Source organism: Chiloscyllium plagiosum, chromosome 4 (genome assembly GCF_004010195.1).
Source record: "Chiloscyllium plagiosum isolate BGI_BamShark_2017 chromosome 4, ASM401019v2, whole genome shotgun sequence".
NCBI classification, from domain to species: Eukaryota; Metazoa; Chordata; class Chondrichthyes; order Orectolobiformes; family Hemiscylliidae; genus Chiloscyllium; species Chiloscyllium plagiosum.
This window is the reverse complement of record NC_057713.1, coordinates 9,692,809-9,713,072: the sequence shown is the minus strand read 5'-3', so window position 1 is coordinate 9,713,072 and position 20,264 is coordinate 9,692,809.

The following is a 20,264-nucleotide window of genomic DNA, read 5'->3' as shown; positions in this document are numbered from 1 at the left end:
CATCCTGCAAACTGCACTGGTTTGATGATTCCCTCCAGCCTTCTGATTTCTGCCTTGACCTTTGCCCATAAGGCAATTGGCACTGAGTGGGCCTTGAAGAATCGTGGATATGCTTCCTGGTCAACGTGCACCATGGCCTCAGCTCCTTTCATAGTCCCTAGACCTTCCTGAAAAACGTCCAAATATTTAATTAGGATTTCACTCAGGATGCCATTTTCTAATCAGTTTAGGTGAAGTTTTCTCAACCAATTCTATCCCATCCAGCCTGGGCCTGAGATTTTTACTATAGTCAGTGGTAACTGAACCAGTTGCTTCTCATAAGAGACCAGAAGCGAAGTTGCATCCTTAATCTACCCAAAGTAGATTCTCACTCCAGCTGAGGTCTTGTGCAAACTTAAGGGTTGGAATCCGGAATGAATTTCATTAAAGACTGGTTCCGCCATCACTGAATTGGCTGCGCCAGTATAGACCTCCTTTCGAACTGGGTGACCATTTAAAAAGACATTTATTTTGTTTGATTCTGATTAAGATGTGGCTAAGCAAGTTGGGTTTTCCAGGGTGTGCACTGACCTGGATATCGGCCTGTGAGTTCTCTTATTCAATTTAGGTCGAGTGGGACACTTCCGCTTTCTCCAGCCCATCCCAGCCGCAACTACAATGGCCTGCTGGCCCAAATCCTGAAGAAAATGTTAACTGATTGGCCAAGGCTTGGCCTTGTTTTGGGAATTTGCTGTGGGTCAATCAGAGAGTTCCTCAGTTCAGGATATGTCCTGATTGAGGCTATGCAATTGCCCTCACTTAAGTCTGGTCACTAAACTCAGTCGTACTTACAAGGATGTCCACTTCCATCAGAATACCCTACAATTCACACACTCTACTTGCCACATTTTCCAATGATAAAGCCAGTTGTAGTGCCTGTTTGACATCCAGGTGGGCTTCAACAAGTAGGCACTTCTCCATGGTTACATCATCAATCCCACAAACCAAATGGTCTCTTAGAATCTGATTAAAGGTTAAACCAAAGTCCCATGCCTCAGCTAGTCGTCTTAACCTCACCAAAAATCCCGATACAGATCCCAATGGTTCTTGAATTGCATCTCAGAATTAGAGGAGGCTTAGGGTCATTATATTCCTTAACTCAATCCATCATATCTTGGAAGGTTTTAGTACCTGGTGCCTTAGGGAAAGGCAGACTCCTAATAACCGAAAAAGCTGCAGGTCCACAAGCAGTCAGGAGAATAACTCGCTGCTGTTTATCTGCCCCAATGTCATTTCCCAGAAAAGGTAACACATTCTTACTGGTCCCAGTCTTTGACAGCAGGATCGAATGAGTCAAACTTTCCAAATAACGGCATGATGTCAGAAATGCTTACGCTAACTCAAAGACGACTGTTGTGAGTGAATTTCTTCAGGTGCATGTTATTTTCCCATCGCCACTGAAACGTCTCCACAGAGGCCATTATCCCATCACCGAGTTCCCCATTATTTACAAATGGAGAGTACTTGACACGGATCCAGCTCCCCCAGAGCCAGCTGTCAGAGTGAACAGAACCTCTGACACGCCTGTTTGTATCTGTCAGCCATGGCTCCCTAAATGGGCCAGATTAAAAGCCCCAATCAGGGAACTCATATTCTATGTGGTCCACCTGGCTGACCTCATTACAATCACTGCAATAATGACTCTTTTCTTAGTATTTGGGCTGGATTGGTGGCTCAACTTTCATGGTTATAAAGTATTCAAAGGGAGAGAGACAGAGGGACAGAGACAGGGATTCCATGGAGAGATTCTATGATTCACAATACTATTAGAATTTGACCCAGTGACAGTGAAGGAACAGCATTGTTGTTGGACATTAGCATGGTGTACAGCTTGGAGGGGAATTTGCAGGTCATGGTGCCTTTGTCACATACTTATATAGCCAGATCTAAAAGATAGTGTTCAGTACAAACTAAGCAAAGAGAAATCAAGGGCAAGAATGGTGTTCAGGCTGAGGATTTTTGAAACTTTATTTATTCTCTATTAATATGTGACATAACTATCTCCTGTAATCTGAGATATATCAGGCACCAAGTGTCATGTTATTGGAAGGCTTACCTAAATGTGCCTCTTGCTTCAAATCTATTTTCTATCTCTCTAAGTCTGCCCACACTGTGCTATGTGTGGAGAAGATCTTGGTGATGTCATTTCTCCAGGGTCAGAAAGCAATTCGACAATCGTGGTTCTTCATCTGCTGCCCCTTGTACAGTGCTTTGAAACGGAGCCCATTCTTTAATGAAACTGGGTCATAAGCTGAAACAGTTTCTTCACGTTGTTTTCTGGTTGCCTTCCTTGTTTTTTTTCTCATTATGCAAGGTCAATGCAACTGTTTTTCACAGTACTATGGAGGAGCTCCTGTAACTCAGCAGGTAGCACTTCTGCTTCTGAGTTAGAGTCTCTGGATTCGTGTCCCACTCCAAGACTTGTAAAGCCAAGTGTTGCAGATGATCTGATCTGACATAAAATGAGAGAATACTTGAGGAAACTCAATAAGTCTGGCAGCATCTGTGGAGCTCATGCCCGAAACGTCGATTCTCCTGCTCCTTGGATGCGGCCTGACCTGCTGCGCTTTTCCAGCAACACATTTTCAGCTCTGATCTCCAGCATCTGCAGACCTCACTTTCTCCCAGCATCTGTGGAGTCAGGAATCAGAGTGAATGCTTTTGAGTCAGATCAGACGCTTCATTGGAACATTCAGACATGCTTCGTGGTCTCAAAACTTTAACTCTGATTTTCACTCCACAGATGCTGCCAAGACTTGTTGAGTTTCTCCAGCTCTTTCTTTTCTTGTCCCACCCCACTGTTGGCCACAGAAGGAGCACCTGTGATGTGGTCAGACAGATCAGCCTGCTAATTCTTAATAGCAGGGTCGGAGTAAGAGAGATTACTGGCCAATCATGGTTATCACAGAGTGGTTCCGTTCTCCACTTGTCTCTCTCTCTCTCTCTCTCTCTGTCTCTCTCTCTCTCTTGAACAGAGAAAGACCTGACAGTCAGTGACTAAGGATAGACATTCCTTAGTCTGGAGATTCTTCAAAGTGGTAAGAAACAGTGAGACTTAGTGGCCCATGGTGACATCACTAAACAGCTTGGTAGACAGGCACAAGGAAATGTCATGGTGATCATTGGCTCAATATATGACTGGAATACAAAATTATACCACACAGGAGCAGCACGGTGGCTCAGTGGCTAGCACAGCACCAGGGACCCCAGGTTTGACTCCAGCCTCGGGCAACTGTCTGTGTGGAGTTTGCACATTCTCCCCGTGTCTGCGTGGGTTTCCTCCGGGTGCTCCAGTTTCCTCCCAATACCTAAAAGATGTGCAGGTTAGATGAATTGGCCATGCTAAATTGCCCGTAGTGTTAGGTGCATTAGTCAGAGGGAGATGGGTCTGGGTGGGTTACTCTTCAGAGGGTCGGTGTGGACTGGTTGAGCCGAAGGGCCTGTTTCCACACTGTAGGGAATCTAATCTAGTTCGGTGGTGCTCTGTTTCCACCAACTTCACTAATCCATTAAACTCTGCCCATCAGGATGGATACATTGACCAAATAGCTAGAGTCCACAGGGTGACTCTGAGTGAAAATAATTAAATTATAGAGTTATACAGTACAGAAACAGACTCTTCAGTCCAAATAATCCAAGCTGACTAAATGTCCTAAATAAACCAAGTCCCATTTGCCAGCATTTGGCCCATATCGCTCTAAACCCTTCCTATTCATATACCCATCCAGATGCCTTTTAAATATTGTAACTGTACCAGCCTCCACCACTTCCCCTGGCAGTTCATTCCATGCACACACCACCCTCTGCATGAAAAAGCTGCCCCTCAGGTCCTTTTTATATCATTCCCTTCTCACCTTAAACCTATGACCTCAAGATTTGGACTCACCTATTCTGGGAAAAAGAGCTGGCTATTCACCCTAGAACCCCCCCCCCACCGCCCCCCCACCCCATCCTAGGAAAACAGACTTTAGCTATTCATCCTATTCACATCCCTCGCGATTTTATAAACTTCTATAAGGTCACCCCTCATTATGTTCAGAGATTGAATGGATGAAGCTTGCATTCCCTTGGCAACAGCAAATCAATTAATGATTTAATTACAGTGCTTCAGATGATTGAGGAGTGTAGAGAAACGATTTAATCTAAGGAGGGATCCCAGGTCAAAGGGGCTAAACTTAATCTTTAAACCAGAGAATGCAGTGGCAGTCTCCGTACTCCTGCTCCAGAGGTGTGTTCAAATGTGTCGGCACAGGTTAATTTACAAAAGGCCTAAAAATTCAAGCAAGCCATTAGGGGGTGATGCCAGAAACCTCTTCCTTGAACAATCTGAATTCTCTCCCGAATACCTGTTGAGGCTGGAAGTCATCCAGGGGTTTCCAGACTAGGATTAGTGGAGTTTTATTAAAGCACAACATTAAGAGTTCTGCAACTAAATGAAGTGAATAGAGGTAAGCACTGAAAAATGTGTTGCTGGAAAAGCGCAGCAGATCAGGCAGCATCCAAGGAGCAGGAGAATCGACGTTTCGGGCATAAGAAGGGCTCATGCCCGAAACGTCGATTCTCCTGCTCCTTGGATGCTGCCTGGCCTGCTGCGCTTTTCCAGCAACACATTTTTCAGCTCTGATCTCCAGCATCTGCAGTCCTCACTTTCTCCTAACAGAGGTAAGGTACAAGCCAAGTGAGTAACTAACCTGAACTCCTGGTTGGTCTCCAGCCATACATGTGGCTTTAACTCCATTCAGTTTTCCTCACTGACATCTTTGAAATGGACAAACTTTCACAAGTTCACTTCAAGCAGAAGTGCACTTCCAATCTAGTCATGTTTACAATTGGATTCCTTTTTGATTCAGAATAATATAGAAGAACTAAAGCTGAACTTATGAAAAGAGGAATCATAGCAGGACTGCACTGAGGTTTTTTTGCCTGGAAGTGTTCGTCATGTTGGAAATGATGAAATCAGTACACAGATTCTCCCTCCCAATCCTGCATTTTATAGTTGATTAAAAATGTAATCGTCCTACGTTTAATACATTTATACAAAGCTCCATGTGGCCTTATTGCAAAAATGGCTGTAGTACACTTTATTGGATTGAGGACCCAAAATGAACAGATGGTATGTTAGATTGAACTATAACTTATAACTGGAGTAATCATTTAAACTAAGGTCCATTGTGCCAAGTCTTTTTAAATTATTCATTCCCTGATGAGAACATTGCTGGCAAGTTCAGAATTTATAATTCATTCACAATTTGTCTTTTCAAGTTGGTGGTGAACGATAAGACTAGACGAAATAGGAGCAGAATTAGGCCATTCGGCCCATTGAGTCTGCTCTGCTATTCAATGAGATCATAGCTGATGTGATCATCCTCAACACCACTTTCCTGTCTTTCCCCCATAACCCTCAATTCCTTTATTGTTTAAGATTCAGCATTGAATATACTTAATGACCCAGCCTCGACAGCCCTCTGTGGTAAAGAATTCCACAGATTCCCTATTTTCTGGGAGGATAGATTCTTAATTGCCAGGCCCTGATTCTGAGATTATAACCCTGGTGCTAGGTTTTCCCACAAGGGGAAATGACCTTGACTCTGCCAAGAGTCTTATATGTTTCAATAAGGTCACCTCTCATTCTTCTATATTCCAAAAAATACAGGCCCAATCTGCTCAACATTTCCTCATAAGATAGTGTCTCCATACCCTGTATCAACCTAGTGAGCCTTGTCTACACTGCCACCAACGCTGGTTTATCTTTCCTTCGTAAGGGTCCTAAAACTGTTCACTATTTCAGTCTGAATACTGCCTTCTTCAGGTTTAGAAAAGCTTTCATACTCTATTCCCTTTGAAACAAAGGCCAACATTTCATTTGCCTTGCCCACTGAACAAGGATGCTAGATTGTTGTGATTCATGCACAAGGACTCCCAGATACAGAGTGGGATAAGGGACCTGTCGAGACAGCTTCACAGAGAGCTAGCATGCACTTGGTGAGGTCAATCACTACTTCCGGTCCAAGATGGCGGCAGAGTAGGAAGCTTCAGCCCATTCTTTCTCTTTTTCTTCTCTTTGTGTTCTTTCTTCCTTCTTCTCTCCCAGCCTCCGACTCTGGGCCTCCAACTCCCAGCCTCCAATTGACTCCCATCCTCCCACAACCCTAGCCTCTGATGAGCCCCAGCCTCCAGTGCAGACATGATGAGGGGTCCTCTCCTCCTGTAGCGGCAGCCCCATACTGTGGCGTGGCATGGCATGGCATGGTGGCCTCCCAGCATGGTGTCCTCTCTGCTCGACTTGGTAGTCATCTGGCGGTATGTGGCCTTCTCTTGACCTGGCCAGGCCTCAGCGTGATCTCCCAGTCTCGAGGCAGTTCCAGAGCGATCTCCCAGCCTCATGAACGTTGAGGTGAAGCCCAGCAGGGTCTGGAGCCAAGGCCCGATGCAGACTGGAGGCTGGTCTGGGTCGGAAGACCATTGTTCTGAACATTTATTCATCTCTGTCTTGCTAGACCTTTTCATTCTTCTATTATTGAGGATATTGTAACTGACGAAGTTGTATCCAGGTCCCTTTGTATCTAAAATACGCTGTAAGTGACAACATATAAACTTTTCACTGTACTCGTCCAAGTAGATGTGACAATAAAGATAATTCAATTCACCTCATTCTACACAATAATGACAAAATTACTGTATTGTAAGCTATCACTTCATAACGAGGCTGCATGGATCTGCCCCTCATTGGCCTCATTGTGTTGAAATGGCCCTTACATTCCTAACTTCTATTGTATAGTTTGGGTTTCAATTCCTTTTATTGTCTTTGCCTAATCTACGCAAGTTCCTCCAGTCTGATAAAACTGTGAGATGTCTGAATCTCTTTAATTCTGGTCTCTCGAGAATCCCCAACTCTCACTGTCCTGGCATCTCTGCCCTAATTTGCCTTCACCCTCATTTGAAAGGACCCTCTAAACTTTTACCCCCATTATGGATGCCATACAAATGTAGTTGTAAATCTACAATAAAACCATTTGAAAGCGAAATGGGAATGCTTGAATTGGAATGGAATGGAGGAGGAGATTAATATCCCCAACATTTGATTTATATAGTCTGAGTTGCCTAAATGAAATAAATTTACCGTTATATTCCTAATTTTACAAAGCTGCCTGACATCACAGTCGATTGGACCTCATGAAATGGCAACATGTTATTCCGTATCCAAATGAAATTTAGAAAAATAGAAGTATTAAATGTAGTGTCTGCTGATGTTTCCAGGAACAAACAGAAATCATAGAAAAAATGTGCAATTTTTAATTTACGAAGGTCAAGATAAATCAGTTTCTGTTTGCCTGTGAAAATGCTTCCACTTCATTCTAAATGTATCTTACTATAATATATATTTGTGACGCAGGTTTCTCTTAAATTCAGTGCTTTTAGAGCATTATAATCACTGATGTGAATCTAATTCCCTGCAAAAAGATATTTGTTAATCACTAATCTGACTAAATCAGGAGCACACACTGGTTTGTCCTTTTCCAAAGCGGAATTTTGCCCAAACTCAGGCCAGACAGTAGCAAACTCTATTTAACTATAAATATGTCCTCCCCCTACTCTGTTAGTGTTGTTATGAAAGCTTTGGAGAGTCACAGAGATGTACAGCATGGAAACAAACTCTTTGGTCCAACTTGTCTATGCTGACCAGATATCCTAAAATAATCTAGTCCCATTTGCCAGCATTTGGCCTATATCCCTCTCAATCCTTCCAATTCACTTATCCATCCAGAAACCTTTTAAATGTTGCAATTATACCGGCCTTCACCACTTCCTCTGGCCGCTCATTCCATACACGCACCACCCTCTGCATGAAAAAAAATTCCCCTCAGATTCCTTTTAAATCTTTCCCCTCTTACCCTAAACCTATTCCCTCTAGCCTTGGACTTCCCCACCCGGGGAAGACACCTTGACTCTTCACCCTATCTGTGCACCTCATGATTTTACAAACCTCTATAAGGTCACCCCTCAGTCTCCAACACCCCAGGGAAAACAGGCTCAACCTATTCAGTCTCTCCCTATACTTCAAATCCTCCAACCCTGGCAACACCCTTTTCTGAACCCTTTCAAGTTTCACAACATCTTTCCGATACTGTGTGGAGTTTGAAGGACTGCGTATTTCGGATTGGCATTCATTTTGAGAGAGGAAATGAAAGAACTCTGGGAGTTGTTTCTTTCAGAAGACAGCTTTCTGCAGTCATATGTCTCGTGATAACTGCTTATTTGCTGGATACATCCCGTCTGGGTTTACAGTTGTCAGGTTTGGTCTGGAGTAGTTGGTGACCAGGCTGTTGAGGGAAGAGAGCTTCCCCAGCTCACCACTCTTGTTTATAAAATACTCCCTGTCTTCAATCCAGAGTGAAACTAATATCTTGACATTCAATGGCATTCCCATCAGCAAAGCCTAAGCTATCAATATCCCAGGGGTTCCTATTGACCAGTAACTGAATTGGATTAGCCATGTCAACACAATGGCTCCTACATCAATGCTCTGAGTTCTGCATTTCCTTACTCCTTGAAGCCTGTCCACTATCTACAAGATGGCATCCTCCCCACTTGCTTGGTTGATTGAAGCTCCTCAATGATCAAGAAGCTTGACACCATCTAAGATGAAGTTCCAAATTCCCAGATGAGATGAAAAAAGGAGTGGCATTTACAATGTGGCTAAACGCATTGAGGGCCAACCTGTTGGCCTTTCCAGCAATGCCAATGGCAGGCAGTGAGAGTGGGTGGCATTCTTTGTCAGTCAAAAACTCCACCATTAGGACAGCACAGTGGCTCAGTGGTTAGCACTGCTGCCTCTCAGCACCCAGGGACCTGGATTCAATTCCAGCCTTAGGCGACTGTCTGTATAGAGTTTGCATATTCTCCCCGTGTCTGCATGGGTTTCCTCCCACAATCCAAAGACGTGCAGATTTGGTGAATTGGCCATATTAAATTGCCCATTGCCAAGGATGTGGAAGTTAGGTGCATTAATTAGGGGTAAATGCAGAGTAACAGGATAAGGGAATGGATCAGGGTGGGCTATTCTTTGGAGGGTCGGTGTGGACCTGTTGGACAAAATGGCCTGTTTCCACACTGTAGGGATTCGATGATTACTCTTTATGGTAATGGCCTACAACCTGGACATTGTCATGGCAGCTCTGGCAGGTTTTGTTGGCTCATTTGATTGGGTGTGATCAGATCCTTGCCAACAACGCAGAGTCAGAACAGAGTCGGAAAGAAAGACAGAAAATGCTGGAGAAACTCAGCGGGTCTGACTGCATCGGCAGAGAGAGTAAAACAGAGTCAAGGTTTCGAGTCTGGAATGGCACTTCTTTGCAAGACCAGTTGAAAGTTGGAACCTTGTGTTTGGAGCCCCACGACCGTGATGGAGATCGCAGTGCGGTAGCTCAGACCTCACTTCGATCCAGGGAACAGAAAACATTGACGAAAATAGTTAAATCCAATTGAGAATTCAGCAGGACGTTCATTCTGCGCAGGGTAGTTAGAATGTACAAGTTGCTGCGACCACAGGGAATAACTGAAGTCAATACCACTGACATCACAATGGAGAAGTACTTGAGAGAGAATGAACTAGAAGTGTTGATTGAGTTAGAGAGGAAGTAAAACAGGAGAAGTATCATATGGAGCATAAATATTGAGATAGACCAGTTAGGTGAGATGGCCTGACTCGGTGCTGTAAATTCTATGCTGTGCTTGCTTTCTTTTCAGTCGACACCATTTTTCATTGCAACTAGTTGTGTTTGATGCTTCTGTGATGCAGAAAGAGGAAAGATTTTATTCAAGCCCTTTTGTCTTTTTCATTTGCATTTTGATTCATGTTCAATTCCTGCATTGTGAGATCTAAGCCAGATGTGCAGTCATGTGGAACAATTGCTACCTATCAGTAAATTGCAGTTATCACACATATTGCAACAAGTTATGTTTGCACCAATATTCAGCTTTTCCTACAATCAGTCTCCCTTTCAAGGACACATTCTAAGCTATTCCAGATAGAACACGTTTAGCAGTATGTTTGTTGACACTATCTGTTGCCTCGTCTCCTGAACTGTGGGTGATATGTGAAGGAGAAAATGAGAGTTTTCCGATCAGTATGCTGGGGACGTCTGCCTTCCCTCTACTTCTGCCCACTGACATCAATGTGGGTGAGCAAAATGGAACAGTCAGAAGTAGATTGAAAAAACAATTCCATCAGTAGTGGGTGCTTTGAATAATGTGTTTCACCATTTATATAATATACAAAAACCAACAACAATGAACTCTTCAAGTACAAAGAAAACCAGTGCTTATTATCAAGTGGACTGTGAAATTTCTCGATGGCTTGTAGAATCCCTACAGTGTGAAATCAGGCCTTTTGGCCCATCAACTCTCAGAACAACATCTCAGCCAGACCTGCATCACTAATCTACCTAGCCTGCACACTGTGGGCAATTTAGTACGGTCAACCTTTGGACTGTGGGAGGAAACCCACACAGACACAGGGAAAATGTGCAAACATTATACAGACAGTCGCCCAAAGCTGGAATTGAACCCAGGTCCCCTGGCAGAGTGAGGCAGCAGTGCTAACTACTGAGACACTGTGCCGCCCAGCTACATTGCTGTTTAGCACATTGCATTGAGTTTACGTAATCAACAAGCTATTCGGTCCATCATTCAAAAGAATATACGTCTTTAGAGTGGAAGTAGGCCCATTGAGCTCTGGTGTTCAATAATATCACGGCTGGTTTAACTCTGGCCTTAACTCCCCCCAGCGCTCTTTGTTAGTGAAGAATCTATCTATCGCTGCCTTAAGAACATTCAACGATCCCTATCTTCATCACTCTTAGAAGAGTAGGATGTGACTTGATTGAGATCTGACGCATCTTGACACCATTGATGTGGAGAGGATTTTTCTTCTTGTGGGACAATCTAGAACTAGGGGTCACTGTTTAAAAATCAGGGGGTAATACATTTAAGACAGTGAATCTAACATAGAAACCGGAGTTTAGATCAGAGTGGTGCTGGAAAAGCATAACAGTTCAGGCAGCATCCGAGGAGCAGTAAAATCGACGTTTCGGGCAAAAGCCCTTCATCAGGAATATTCCTGATTTTCATTTGCATTTTGATTTTACTGCTCCTCAGATACTGCCTGACCTGCTGTGCTTTTCCAGCACCACTCTAACCTAAACTCTGGTTTCCAGCATCTGCAGTCATTGTTTTTACCTAACATGGAAACCAGACAAATCAATCACACACTGACATTCGGATAAGAGTTGAGACCTGTTGATCACTTGTGGGACGTGATATTGGTAAGTATGAGAATGTGCTCAGTCCAATTATCACTGGGCTCAAGGACCATCATGTCCCCCACAAGAATCTCTCGAGGCCTGTTGGCGACTGATGACCACATCAAGCAGCTAAAGCTGTCTGAGGTCCTCCTTTTGAGATGAAAGGTGAAGCCATATGAGTTTCTATCTGTCGCAGCCTGGTTTGGATCTCATTTATAAGTGCCTTGGTGATGGTCTGTTGAATATTGGACAAAATGAATTGAATTAAATTTATTGTCACATGTACCGAGGCACAGTGAAAAGTTTTGTCTTGTGAGCAATACAGGCAGATCACAGAGTTAAGTAGCATAGATAAGTAAATAATAGCTAAACAGCGGCAAAAACGAAAACATAGGTACAGGCGAATGTTAAGTATTTGTGAGTCCATTCAGTATGCTAATAACAGTACAATAGAAACTGTTTCGAAACCGGCTGGTGTGTGTGTTCAGGCTTCTGTACCTTCTCCCCGATGGTAGTCTCCCCGATGGTAGAGGTTGTAGAAAAGCATTGCCAAGGTGGGCTGGATCTTTGAGAATGCTGGCGGACTTTCTTTGACAGCGGGCCTGGTAGATGGATTCTATAGATGGGAGGTTGGCCTTTGTGATTGTCCAGGCCAAGTTCACCACTCTCTGTAACCATCTCTGATCTTCAATGGTACAGTTGCCAGACCAGGTAATGATACATCCAGACAGAAGGCTCTAGATGGTATATCTATAAAAGTTGGCAAGGGTATATGCTATCATGTCAAATTTTCTCAGCTGCCTGAGGAAGAAGAGACGTTGTTGGGCCTTTGTAACCAGTGTGTCCACATGAACAGTCCAAAAAAGCTTGTTGTGGGTGACCACTCCCAGGAGCTTGACACTCTCCACTCATTCCACCTCTGTGCTGTTAATGTGTAGGGGAGCATGAGTAACATCCCGCCAAAAGTCAGTAATGAGTTCCTTGGTTTTGCCGGCATTAAGAGCTCGGTAGTTCTCAGTGCCCCATTGTTCCAGGTCTTCCACCTCCTGTCTGTAGTCTGTTTCATGGCCATCTGAGATTCAACAGACTATGGTGGTGTCATCAACGAACTTGTAAATGGCATTAGTCTGACATTTGGCGATGCAGTCACAGACAATCAGGCGTTGGAATGCTATCTTTGAGTTGCAGACAATCATGGCATCAGCTACAGCTGGTCCAGCCAGCCAAGGATAAGCTCCCTCCCATTGTCAGTATTTAGCACTGATTAGAATGTCACTTCCTTTTTTACTCATCTGTGGGACTTGAGCATCGCTGGCTGGGCCAGCATTGAGCATCGCTGGCTGGGCCAGCATTGATAGCCCATCCCTATTTGCCCTTGGGAAGGTGGTGGGGAGCTGCCTTCTTGAATCACTGCAGTCCTCTTGCTGTGGGTTGACCCACAGGCCGACAGGGAGGGAATTCCAGGATTTTGACCCAATGGCTGTGAAGGAACGGCAGTATATTTCAAAGTCAGGATGGTGAGTGGCTCGGAGGGGAATTTGTGGGTGGTGGTTTTCCCAAGTACCTGCTGCCCTTGTCCTTCATGATGGAAGTGGTCATGTATTTGGAAGGTGCTGTCTAAGGATCTTTGGTGAATTTCTGCAGTGCTTCTTGTAGATAGTATACACTGCTGCTCCTGACCACTGGTGGTGGAGGGATTGAATGTTTGTAGATGTAGTGGCAATCAAGCAGGCTGCTTTGTCCTGGATGGTATCAAGCTTCCTGAGTGTTGTTGGAGCTGAACCCATCCAGGCAAGTGGGGATTATTCCATCATACTCCTGACTTGTGTCTTATAGATAGTGGACTGGCTTTGGGGAGTCAGAAGGTGAGTTACTTGCTGTAATATCCCTACCCTCTGACCTGCTCTTATAGCCACTATGTTTATGTAGTGAGTCCACTTAGGTTTCTGGTCAATGGTAACCCCAAGGATGTTGACAGTGGGGGAATTCAGTGATGATAATGCCGTTAAATGTCAAGGGGCGGTGGTTAGAGTGTTTCTTGTTGAGGATGGGTGTTCTCCGGCATTTGTGTGGTGCAAATGTTACTTGACACTTGTCGACCCAAGCCTGGATATTGCCCAGATATTGTTGCATTTGAGCACAGACTGCTTCAGTAACTGAGGAGTCGCCAATGGTGCAGAACACTGTGCAATCGTCGGCGAATATTCCCACTTCTGACCTTGTGACAAAGGGAAGGTCATTGATGAAGCAGCTGAAGATTGTCAGGCCTAGGACAGTACCCTAAGGGACTCCTGCAGTGATGTCCTGGAGCTGAGATGACTGATCCTCAACAAACACAAGCTTCTCAGTCTTCCTTCTTTGGATGATGTCATTTATTTATGGAAACTACAGGATGGTTGGTCCACACTTATAAAGAACTTCTGACTTATTAATTGAAGGTAACAGCTGGTAGCAACTTCTGAAGAAAACATTGACTGGCTTTCTTTGTGCTTAAAGTTTTATTTTACTGCAGAGAACAGACACACATCCTGAATCTGCAGAAATCCCATGGATTGTTCTGATCTTGTTCACAATCCCTAGCTGTTTAGCTACCTGGGGACCAATCACATACGTGTTGGCAGGCAGAAGGCCTTTGTCACCAGTCCACAGAACAATTAGAGCTTTGTTCCTGCTGAATTTCCATTTGCACACAGCCCTTGGCTGCAGTTCATCTGCAAACTATTTACGACTGCAGGCACCAGCAGCAATGTAAATAGCACCTATAATGAGTGCCACGTTCTTTTCAAAAAGGAATTCTTCAACGATCCTCATTTTCTTTTAAAACAGTTATATTCCCAATTCCCATCCAAAATGCAGATACATGGTCTTTATGGATGTACCATGGGACCTTTATAATCCCCTTGAGAGAATGCATGGGTCATCAGTTTAGCATCTCGCATGGCACACCTGATTGTGCAGAACTCCTCTCAGAATTTTAGGTTACACCTCTAGAATGGGACACTATCCAGTTTAAGATTGTAAGGTTTGGAGTTAAGTATTGATTTTCAAAACTATTCCAGTGGAAGTGCTGAGATTATTGCATTTACCCAAAGATCTAATTGAAGAGGTTTCAGTATCGTCCCTTTGATGCTGCATTCTGCAAGTGATATTGTTTGTACGAGTCTGAACTGAATTCTTTTTGACATGTTTTATTGTTAAGAGATATTTAGCAAGAAAGCAAGGAGAATGTTTTATTCACAAGACCTTGGAGTCAGGCCAGTTATATGAGGCTATCCTTTCTTTGTAGTAAGAGGTAGTAATCACAATTCAAAGATAAATCCTTCAAAATGAGATCTCTTAAAAAAAATTACATATAAGAAAGTGAGTTTGGTACAAGCTGTATCTCAGGAGGAGGTATAATGTAATGGCACCAATTATGAAGCAGAGTCTCTTTAGAATCAATGCTGTATGTTTAAAGGGAACAGTTAGACCTCAACTCCAATGTCCTTGTGATTTTCTAGCTTGAAAGAACCATTTACTATACATCTGGGTGATTTATGCTCTGGGTCCAGCTCTTAACACCCCTCTTGTGTTACAGCTTGAGAATATTTCCAGTTTTGAGAAACACTTCAGGCCGAACCCATTCAACATGGAAACAGAGGAAATAGGAACACGTGGCCGAACTCCACCCCCATGCCCTGTTTCCACTTTCTCTCCATCCCCTTAACCCTATACCTAGCTGATTCTTGAAAATATTCAATATTTTAGTCGCAACTGATTTCTGTAGCACAGAATTCCACTGGCTCACTACTCTCTGGGTGAAGATAGTTCTCCTTGATTAAGTCCTCAATGGGCTACCACTTAATCCTTTGACTGGCACCCCTGGTTCTGGCCTCCCTTGGACATCAGGAGCACCCTTCCTCTTCAGTCTCACCCTGTTAGAATTTCATAGGTTTCAGTGAGAGCCCCCACCACACTCATTCTTGAAAACTCCAGAGAATATAATCCTAACTGATCCGCGCTCTCTTTGTTCACTTAAGAGTTACATCGATCACGCTGTCAAATTTCGATTACCTCTCGGGTGAATCTCACATCGGATTAAACTTCAAAGGCTGAAAACCCCAGAGGTTGCCAGCACTTTCATGTTTTCCTTAATTGACCCCAATTGGTTATCATTGGTTGCTGAGGTAGCAGCTGCCGTAGCTTTGAACCTGGCTCGAGGAGAGTCATCTTCCATTAATTCCTCTCGACTCCTCTGCAGGGTTGTGATGGTTCCACTCAAAATGTGGGCTCCAGAGACTGGTTCAGTCCTAACATTAACTCAAGTGGACGTTTTGCTTCTGTCAGCTACCTGGAGATTTTATTGTTGTTTTCAGTCATCAGTGCAGGAAACCTGACTGTATGTAATTTAGTTTGTTTTAGAAAACCATATAACAGAAGTACATGACGTTTAAGTGTCCAAAGACCCACGAAAAGATGCACATAGATATCATGGATCATGGCATATCGACTTAAGTAAAAATCAAAGCTAACACACCAGGATTAATGATTGAGGTAGAATTAAACTTTAAGTTATCAGAACTTTATTCATGTTAGGTGTAAGTGATTTGAATAAGGGAAATAAATCTTGTATTTCCATGTTTACTGATGACTTAAAACCACGTGAGATTGTAGGGAGGACACAAGGGTGCTCTAGACAAATTGAGTGAGCGAGCAAAGACATGGCAGATGCAGTATAATGTGGGTGAATGTAAGGTTACACACTTCAGTGTGAAAAACAGAAGGGGCAGAGTATTATTTAGACAAATTAATTTGTGGGACATGGGCATCAGATTGAAAAGCCCACCACTGTTCACAGAAACATTGGCCATTGCACTTTTTTTTCATTCATGGAAGGTGGGCATCACTGGCTGGGCCAGCATTTATTGCCTTACCCTAGTTGTCCTTGAGAAGGTGGTGGACAATTAGGATGGGCAATAAATACCCGCCTAGTCAGTGATGCCCACATCCTATGAATGAATAGAAAGACAATGCTCTGACATCTGCCCTTAGCCCAATTCCATCACCGTTGTCAGCATTGTACCCAGTATGCCAGTGGGACCACCATCTCAAGAAAATTGCTCACAATTCCTGCCACCGTGAAGATAATTGTGCCTGGGAATAAAGGAATATTATTCGAAATTAAGGAAGTGGTTTTCCTCAAAGATCAGCAGTGGGACCGCTGTTATACACTGTTTGTATGAGTGATTTGCACTGGGGAACTCAATACGAAAGTTGGCACATGGTACTGTATTAGGGTGAGCGGCTAGCACAGCGCAAGGCAACATGAGAAAACCTACTGCCAAGGAGCAAGTCAACTTTAATATGAATTAGTGTGAAATGATACACTTTTAAAAAGATGCTTGGGCTAAATGTACAAAGCGAATTAAGGACAAAACAGGGGAAAGAAAGCTAAGTGCGAGCAGCATTGAAAACCGCTAATGAACACTCTCAGCAAAGAAACTTGAGTTTTATTTCCATGGGTATAGAATTCAACAGTTGTAAAGTTTTATCAAATAGTGTGTAGGATCCCATTGTAGAACATAACATCATAGGAGGAAAAACAGAATTAGGCCATTCAGCCCATCGAGTCTGCTCTGCCTTTCAACAGGATCAAAACTGATCTGATAATCCTCAACTCTTCTTTGCTACATCTTACCTATAACTCTTGACTTCCTTATTGTTACTCAATGACCCGGCTTCAATAGCCCTCTGCTGTAAAGAATTCAGAGATTCACTACTCTCTGAGAGAAGAAAGCTCCTCCACATCTCTCTCTTCAATGTGCAACCCCTTATCCTGGGGCTCTGCCCTCTGATTCTGCACTCACCCACAAGGGGAAAGAAGCTTTTGTTGTTTCTACTCTGTCATGTCGCCCTAAGATTGGTTCAACAAGTTTGCCCCTTATTTTTCTAAAATCCAATGAGATTAGGCCCAAGAGTACAGGCCCAACCTATTCAACCTCACAGGTCAATCCTCCCTTACCTGGGATAAATTTAGTGAACCTTCTTTGGAATGCCTTCAATGCCAGTATATCTTTTCCTAGACAAGGCCCTAAAACTATTCAAAGCATTCTAGCTTTGTTCTGATTGATGCTGTATACAATTTTAGAAAGATTACATTTATCCACCACACCCTTGGAAATGAAGGCCTTCCCTATTTCCCAGTGAATTTGGATGCCAACCTTCTGTGATTAATGGACCAGGACTTTGACTTTCTGATACCCAGTCACCACCTACCACTCTGAGAAAAGACTCATTAATTCCTACTCTTTGTTTCCTGTGTGCTCACCATGAGGGACCCAAATGTAATATCTCCCAATTTGCAGATGGGTTGGAGGATAAGTTCTGAAGAGATGCAAAGATGTGGCAATGTGGTTTGGACAAGTTCAATGAGAAGGCAAATGTACCGTGGATGAATTACAACATGGAAAAATGTAAGGATGTCCAACTTTGGAACAAAAACAGGAAGGCACATTATTATCTGATAGGCTGTAAATTGAGAGTGGGGAATGGGCAACGCAAACTGGATATCCTTGTACACCATTTGCTGAAGGTAAGAATGCAGGTTCAATAGGGTTAGGGTTAGGCACTGAAGGAGGCAACGGTAATGATGATCTTCATTGTGACATGATTCAAGTACAGGAGCAGGGAGGTCTTGCTGCAACTGGACAGGGCCTTGGTGAGACCACACCTGGAGTATAGTGTGCAGTTTTGGTCTCCTTATGTGAGGAAGGAAGCTCTTGCTACAAAGGGAGTACAGCAAAAGTTTTCCAAACTGATTCCTGTGATGGCAGGACTGATGAATAAGAAAAAGGTCAAATTGATTATGATTATATTTGCTTAAGTTCAGAAGAATAAGGTGGGGGTGGGCTCACAGAACAAGACAGATTAGAATCAGGAAAGGTGTTCCTGATGGTAGCCAAGGTCACAGTCTAAGGATACAGGGTAAACCATTGAGGATTGAAATGAGGAGAAATATCTTCATCCAGGGTATGGTGAGCTTGTGCAATTCACTACACAGTCAGTAGTTGAGGCCAAAACATTATTTCAAGAAGGGGTTGGATGTGGTTCTGAGGGCTAAAGGGATCAAAAGATGTGGGGGGGAAAGCAGAAAGATGGGAATGAATTGGATGATCAGCCATGATTATATTGAATAACAGTGCAGGCTTGAAGGATACTCCTGCTGCTGTTTTTTAGGTTTCTATGTTTCAATGTACTGAGAGTATTACACACAGTTCTGGTCTCTGTGCTAATGCAGAGGAGTTTGAAGCCCTGCAGAAAATGCCGAAAAGAAACAGAAGAACAAAAAAGGACTGAAAAGTCGCAGCTATCATGAAAGATTGAACATGTTAGATCATTCGTTCAGAATAAATGGCATGTTTAACCTGACAGAAATCTCTAAAATTATGAATGAGATATAAAGGACAGGTGTGGATTGTTTTTCCATTGTGAAAAGAGTCTAAACTGGGGGCCATAAATACATGCAGTTATTTATAAATCTTTGTAAGTGATTATCTTGCATTTAAGGCACTTAGTTGTAAATGGAAAAACATCTCCCCATCATCTATCCTGTCAAACAGCTTCATAATTTTAAGGACTGTTGTCACGTCTCCTTTTAGACTTTTCTACTGCGGATGAAATATTACACAGTTGGGAAGATTAGCATTCTGCTAAATCACCACACAGAAAATACAGCTTTTCATCCAGATCAGTGTCTTAAATTATATCCACCTGCAATGCTCAAATAGACTTAAACATGGGTATGAGGGGAAGGCTGGCTGACATTGATAAGATAACGAGACTCACAAAATAAACCGTGAAAATATTGAAAGACAAAATACAAAATATCCCACAAAATCACACAAAAAAAACACAGCAAGAAGAATCCATTTGTGAGTCATAGAGGCATAGAGATGTACAGCATGGAAACAGACCCTTCGGTCCAACCCGTCCATGCCGACCAAATATCCCAAGCCAATCTAGTCCCACCTGCCAGCACCCGGCCCATATCCCTCCAAACCCTTCCTATTCATATACCCATCCAAATGCCTCTTTAATGTTGCAATTGTACCAGCCTCCACCACTTACTCTGGCAGCTCATTCCATACACACATCACCCTCTCTGTGAAAAAGTTGCCCCTTAGGTCTCTTTTATATCTTTCCCCTCTCACCCTAAACCTATGCCACAGTGGCCTAACCAATGTCCTGTACAGCCGCAACATAACCTCCCAACTCCTGTACTCAACACTCTGACCAATAAAGGAAAGCATACCAAGTGCCTTCTTCACAATTATATCTACCTGCGACTCCACTTTCAAGGAGCTATGAACCTGCACTCCAAGGTCTGTTTGTACCTAGGTCCTTACCATTAAGTGTATAAGTCCTGCTAAGATTTGCTTTCCCAAAATGCAGCACCTCACATTTATCTGAATTAAACTCTATCTGCCACTTCACAGCCCATTGGCCCATCTGGTCAAGATCCTGTTGTAATGTGGCTTAGAAAGTCAAGAATAGTTTTATAATGAAAGAGAATGTTTATAAGTTTGCAAAAAATAAGAGCAGATCTGAGGATTGAGAATGTTTTGACAACCTGAAAAGGGCCACCAGCAAGTTCTAATATAGCGGAAAAACTGAAATCCGAGAGTAAATCAGCCAGCAAAATGGAAGCAAATTGTAGGGATTTTCTACACATACAAATCAGTAAAGTAATTAAGTTTTATGGTGAGCAGGTGGGTAAGGGCAGCTGAATCCCTAAGGATCAGGCACAGGAATAGGTCATCTGGCCCTTCAAGCTTGCTCCACCATTAAATAGGTTCATGACTGATCTTCTTGTGGCCTCACGTCCACCTACCTACCCTCTCACCCTCACCTTTAATTCCTTTACTGCTCAAAAATCTATCTATA